Source organism: Staurois parvus, unplaced genomic scaffold (assembly GCF_062004578.1).
Source record: "Staurois parvus isolate SC_StPar_1 unplaced genomic scaffold, SC_StPar_1.0 ptg000291l, whole genome shotgun sequence".
Taxonomy (NCBI): Eukaryota; Metazoa; Chordata; class Amphibia; order Anura; family Ranidae; genus Staurois; species Staurois parvus.
The window spans coordinates 8,717,168-8,723,167 of record NW_028318087.1 but is presented as its reverse complement, the minus strand read 5'-3'; the positions used below and the strand labels follow the sequence as shown (position 1 = coordinate 8,723,167).

The 6,000-nt window shown below is 52.6% G+C and overlaps 1 protein-coding gene across 1 annotated transcript in view; it reads left to right on the top strand.

Annotated features, from left to right (window-relative positions):
• Positions 1-1,589: 1,589 nt before the first annotated feature.
• The window catches only part of VDAC2 (voltage dependent anion channel 2), a 32,512-nt gene continuing 28,101 nt past the window's right edge, over positions 1,590-6,000 (top strand). The window contains exon 1 of the mRNA XM_089682575.1: positions 1,590-1,700. The gene's annotated coding sequence lies outside the window, so the exon portion shown is untranslated. The remainder of the gene's footprint in view (positions 1,701-6,000) is intronic.

Genomic DNA, 6,000 nt, shown 5'->3' with positions numbered 1-6,000 from the left:
AAATCCAGTCAATCTGGTTCTGGCTGGGTGCACCACAAGTACCCCAGTCCCTTTGCCAGTGCACAGCCACCATTTATTTTTCTCCTTCACATTTTGTCACTTTCACTGCTGTGTTTTTCACTGGATGGAGGGTGTGGGTCCTCAGGCCTACCCTGAAGTCTAGGGGGGGGGGGGGGGCATGGCCTCCTCTGAACATGGGGGGGGTCTCTCTTTGGGATAGCTCCTTGACCTAGTACTTGGTGGTTGGCTTTGGGTGACCATGAGGTGAGGGGGGCACTAGATCTTTTGGCTAGGTGGACCAAGTTTGTAACCCTGTGTCTGTCAGGAGCCCTGCACCCTGGGGATTCAGGGTAAGGTCCTACCCACTGGGGGGTGTAGTCTAGGGAAGGGGGGGGAGGCATGGCCATTCAGTTCCTTCCTCCCCTGAACATGGGGGAGGGGTCTCTTCAGATTAGCTCCTTGACCTAGTACTTGGTGGTTGGCTTCGGGTGACCATGAGGTGAGGGGGGCACCAGGCCTTTTGGCTAGGTGGACCAAGTTTGTAACCTTGTCCCTGTCAGAAGCCCTGCACCCCGGGGGTTCATTGTAAGGTCCTACCCACTTGGGGGTGGACAAGGAAGCACATACTTACGTGCACTTTTTTTCCGTTTGCACCTTTATTTTTTACACTTATGAGTTTTTGCGTACCAAAGAGTACCCCAGTCCCTGTCAGGAGCACCCCAGGACAAGGAATACACCCTTCTACTGAGAGTTAGTTGGGAGTGTGACACTGCTCGAGGGGCGGACTGACCATTCGAACACTGCCCGAGGGCCCGGGGTCAGTAGGGGGCCCCATGAAATGCCCCTGGTACCTTTTTTTTTATAGGCTTTTTTGAGCGTGGGCAAGGACACAGGGGCCCCATGAGTTGTCAGTCCGCCCCTACACTGCAGAGCTGAAAGACGGAAACGACCAGCATGGTTCACTACAGGACACCTTCCTTCCGGCCGCAGCTATGATGGAGGGGCTCGGCCACTGAAAAGCCCCATTGTCACCCGTCAGCCCGCCGCCCATACCTCACACACCATGCAGCGCACTGTGGATGGACATATACAATTACATAGCACACAAATCTTCCAGCTACAGGCCTCCTGTATGCCCATAGGCAGCCATGACTCCAGCCCTCACTGAGATTAATGTCTGCTTATCATAAACTAGCATTTCCGCCTGCACATAACAGGTCCTCTTCAGCGTCCTCCTCCCCCCAGATAGCACTCATTGTCTGCGGATAGATGGCGTTCCCTCATCCAGGGGAATTCCAAACTAGTCCCGGCGCCCCCTGCCGGCCCTCCCTCTCAGGTTACCTCCAGTATTACAGGCGCTTGCGCCAGCCGCTCTCCCGCCCTATGAAGGACCCCAACCGTGAGAGGCCGCAACCAACTCTGCCAGCTGGAAAATATCATAGGAATATGCATTGAAAGGCTTATCTATAATGTCGCCGTCAGTCCAAACAGGCTTCCAGCGGACTCTCGTGTGATATGAGTGCTGTACGGCACACTGCGCCGGCTGGAAGGCGCGCTCCTCTGTACAGGCACAATCCAGGCAGCAGGAGGCGGGACTGGGCGGGTCCTGTGGGCGGGGCTGGGTAGTGACAGGCTCTGGGTCTCCTTCACTTCGCCCTCCAGCTGCACGCACCGGCCAGGCCGCACACAGCTCTATACAGGTGAGGAGAGGGGACGTGGCCGGCCTGGGGGAGGGGAGGATGGGGGAGCTGGAGTGGGGGGCTAGGAACCTCATAAAGACCCATTACCTGACCACAGCGGCCTGACAGCCGGCTTCTTCCACTCACATTCGCCGGGGATGGCTCCCCTGCCTCTCCCACACATCCCATCACCAGTACAGGGGGCTTCTTCATTGGGTGGCACCAGCCTGGGGAGACTGCACTCTGGAGGGGTGATGATGAGAGTTGTCTATAATTGGAAGGTCACAGACTGATGGATGCTGGCAGTTGTAGTTTGAGGATTGGTAGGGGATGCTGGGAGTTGTAGTCCCCCCTCACCTGGACGGTCAAAGATTGGGGGATGTTGGAGAATGCTGGGATTTGTAGTCCCCCCTCAGCTGGAAGGTGCAGATTGGTGGCTGGTAGGGAAAACTGAGAGATGTAGACCCCCCCTTAGCTGGAAGATCACAGATGGGGGAAAGCTGGGAGATGTAGACCCCCCTTAGCTGGAAGATCACAGATGGGGGAAAGCTGGGAGATGTAGACCCCCCTTAGCTGGAAGATCACAGATGGGGAAAGCTGGGAGATGTAGACCCCCTTAGCTGGAAGATCACAGATGGGGAAAGCTGGGAGATGTAGACCCCCTTAGCTGGAAGATCACTGATGGGGAATGCTGGGAGATGTAGACCCCGCCCCCCCTCAGCTGGAAGGTGACAGATAGGGAATGCTGGGAGTTGTATCCCCCCCCCCTCAGCTGGAAGGTGACAGATGGGGAATGCTGGGAGTTGTATCCCCCCCCCTCAGCTGGAAGATCACAGATGGGGAATGCTGGGACTTGTAGTCCCCCCTCCTTCAGATGGAAGATGACAGATGGGGAATGCTTGGAGTTGTAGCCCCCCACCCCTAGCTGGAAGATCACATATGGGAAATGCTGGGAGTTGTAGTCCCCCCCCCCCTTCTCAGCTGAAAGATCACAGATGGGGAATGCTGAGAGATGTAGACCCCCAGCTGGAAGATCACAGATGGGGAATGCTGGGAGTTGTAGTTCCCTTTCAGCTGGGCAGAGACTGCAGTAGATGGGTGCCCCCCCCCCCCCGATCTATGTGTGATGTGATGGGCACTCTCCATCCAGACACGAGCAGTCAGTAATCAGGATGGACTTCCCTCCTTTGTCTGACATGACGGCTCCCTATGTATACTCCTGAATTCTGATCCCGGCCTGGAGATCATTCCCTGTGTAGCTGGGTGTACACCAGGATGGGTATTTCAGCCATGTGACTGTATGTTCACCCTTCATTGTCCTCCCCAGAATGAACTGTCACTTGTCTAGTAATGAGGATCATTATTCTGGTGTTCGGAGTCTCTTCTCTGAGATCAGTGTTCCTAGCTTTTCCAGGAATGGAGAGGATGAGACGGCTTTATTCACATGAGAGACGAGCATGCTGGCAAGATGGCCGCCCCCAGCCCCGGCTGCATGCTGTGTAGTCCTTACTATAAATAGGACGCCAGTGTGTGACTTCCAATTCCATTTTGACCTTAGTGTGGATGTCCCGTCTCCGGAGACCCTCTGTGACCTCCTTCTTTACTGCACCTTTATAGCTTTTTCTGCTCAGAACTGGCTGCAGCAAGAATGTGTTTTATGGACTGCATATTTCACATTCACTGACACACGGGACTTACTGAAGTCACTGAGCCTTTGTAAGAAACCCAAACCCGTTATTTCATAACAAAGGGCAATATTGGCCTTCAGTTTAATGGACGGTTTCCTCCAAAGTGCTGCTGGTAGAAAATATTGATGTCATTGAAATGTGCGTCTCACTTCTCCCGATCACATGGTGGGTCAGGGCCAGTGACCTCGCTCTGTGAATGTAATGATAAGGATTCATCACCCATATCTTGTATGCACTGACCAGGGTGGGAATGGCCTTCTACCAGATACATCCTGGACCGTTGTCTTCCTTCATCATATTTCCCTGGGGCCGGGATCACTCTTCCATTGCATGAAAGCATTCCATTCATTAATGTAGTCTTTCTGTCATCCTGATGTTGTACTGCTATGTTATTATTCAGTTTCATTTTATTGTTTTAGGAACCCTAGATTATAATACACCATCAATTTGACGTGGAGAGAAATAAAAATTCTTTTGGCTAGTGCTAATAACCGGGGGCAATTTTACAAAGCTCTCCACGGATCAGATTTCTGTATATAGATCCTTTCGCTTTCAGATACAGTAACCTCTTAGTAGGCGGTTGAGTTGTCTTTGCAGTCAGATGGAGGCTGTAGTTCTGACTCCTGGGCTGCATAGAAATCCTAGGGGGATATAGTGGGACTTGCTGAGCCTTCCAAGAACAAGCATGTATATAGTACCATCAGTGGCTCTTCTCACAGGATTTTTCTGTTGTGAGACTATAGTTGCTATTGTGTAAATGGTGAGTTCCACCTCCTTGCTTGGGGAAGTTATTCAGAAAAAAAACTTGATACCCTAAATTCATTTGTGTCTGCCCACCCCCTCCTACACATCATGCTGGCTGATAGCACAGCTTACATCAGCCTTTCTCAACCTTTTCAACACAGAGGAGCCCTTGAAATAACTTTCTGGTCTTAGGGAACCCCTGCTAAAATGACTATATCTACAACTGATGATACATTAGTGTGATGGTCAATGGAAAGAATGTTCCTTACACTTGGGGTCATTAGGAAGAATTTCCCTTTACAGGTAGTTGGAAAGATCAATGGTGTCAGTGGGAACTTATTTTTAACGCTCGGCAAAGGCCGCAAGTGCGGTTTAGCGGCGGTTGCTAGGCGTTTGCCGAGCGTTAAAAACACCCCACAAATGCCTATAATGAAGTTTGAATGGTGTTACCGCTCCGCAACCGCGTCGCAACGTTTGCAGAACGGCACCATAGAGTAGAATAGGAGGCTTCAACGCCTCCTGATTCGACCAGAGGCGTCCGTTTTGCCGCAATGCTAACACTCCCGTTAGAACAGCACCATGTGCTGCAATGTGCAGAATTGTCCGAGGTGTTTGGGAAGTGGTAAAAAACGCTTCCCAAACGCCTCTCTGCCGCCTGCACACAACACTAGTGTGTACGTAGCCTAAAACCAACCTGATGATTTGCAGGTTCAAAGTGTCTAATACAGCCTTTCTCAACCTTTTCACTCCATAGGATCCCTTTAGGTAATTTTCAGGTCTCGAGGAACCCCTGCTAACAATTCTAACTACATCTTATGGTAAATAAGCATGATTAGTAAGTTGTAGATGCTGTAATTATGACCAAAACAGAAAAACAGGAAATGCAGTCTTACATTGGTGGGTAGTGAAGGCCACCCCCCCTTATATTGGTGGGTAGTGAAGGCCACCCCCCCTTATATTGGTGGGTAGTGATGGCCACCCCCCCTTAGATTGGTGGGTAGTGACGGCCACCCCCCCCCCTTAGATTGGTGGGTAGTGATGGCCACCCCCCCCTTAGATTGGTGGGTATTGACGGCCACCCCCCCCCCCTTAGATTGGTGGGTATTGACAGCCACCCCCCCCCTTAGATTGGTGGGTATTGACGGCCACCCCCCCCTTAGATTGGTGGGTATTGACGGCCACCCCCCCCCCTTAGATTGGTGGGTATTGACGGCCACCCCCCCCCCTTAGATTGGTGGGTATTGACGGCCACCCCCCCCCCCCTTAGATTGGTGGGTATTGACGGCCACCCCCCCCCCTTAGATTGGTGGGTATTGACGGCCACCCCCCCCCCCCTTAGATTGGTGGGTATTGACGGCCACCCCCCCCCCCCTTAGATTGGTGGGTATTGACGGCCACCCCCCCCCTTAGATTGGTGGGTATTGACGGCCACCCCCCCCTTAGATTGGTGGGTATTGACGGCCACCCCCCCCTTAGATTGGTGGGTATTGACGGCCACCCCCCCCCCTTAGATTGGTGGGTAGTGACGGCCACCCCCCCCTAGATTGGTGGGTAGTGAAGGCCACCCCTCCTTAGATTGATGTGTAGAAGGCCACCCCCTTCTGATTGATGTGCAGGACACCCCCCTTAGTTTGATGGGTAGTGAAGGAGGACACCCCCCTTAGTTTGAAGGGTAGTGGAAAAGGACACACCCCTTAGATTGATGGGTAGTGGAAAAGGACACACCCCTTAGATTGATGGGTAGTGAAGGACACACCCCTTAGATTGATGGGTAGTGGAGAAGGACACACCCCTTAGGTTGATGGGTAGTGGAGAAGGACACCCCCCCTTAGGTTGATGGGTAGTGGAGAAGGACACCCCCCCTTAGGTTGATGGGTAGTGGAGAAGGA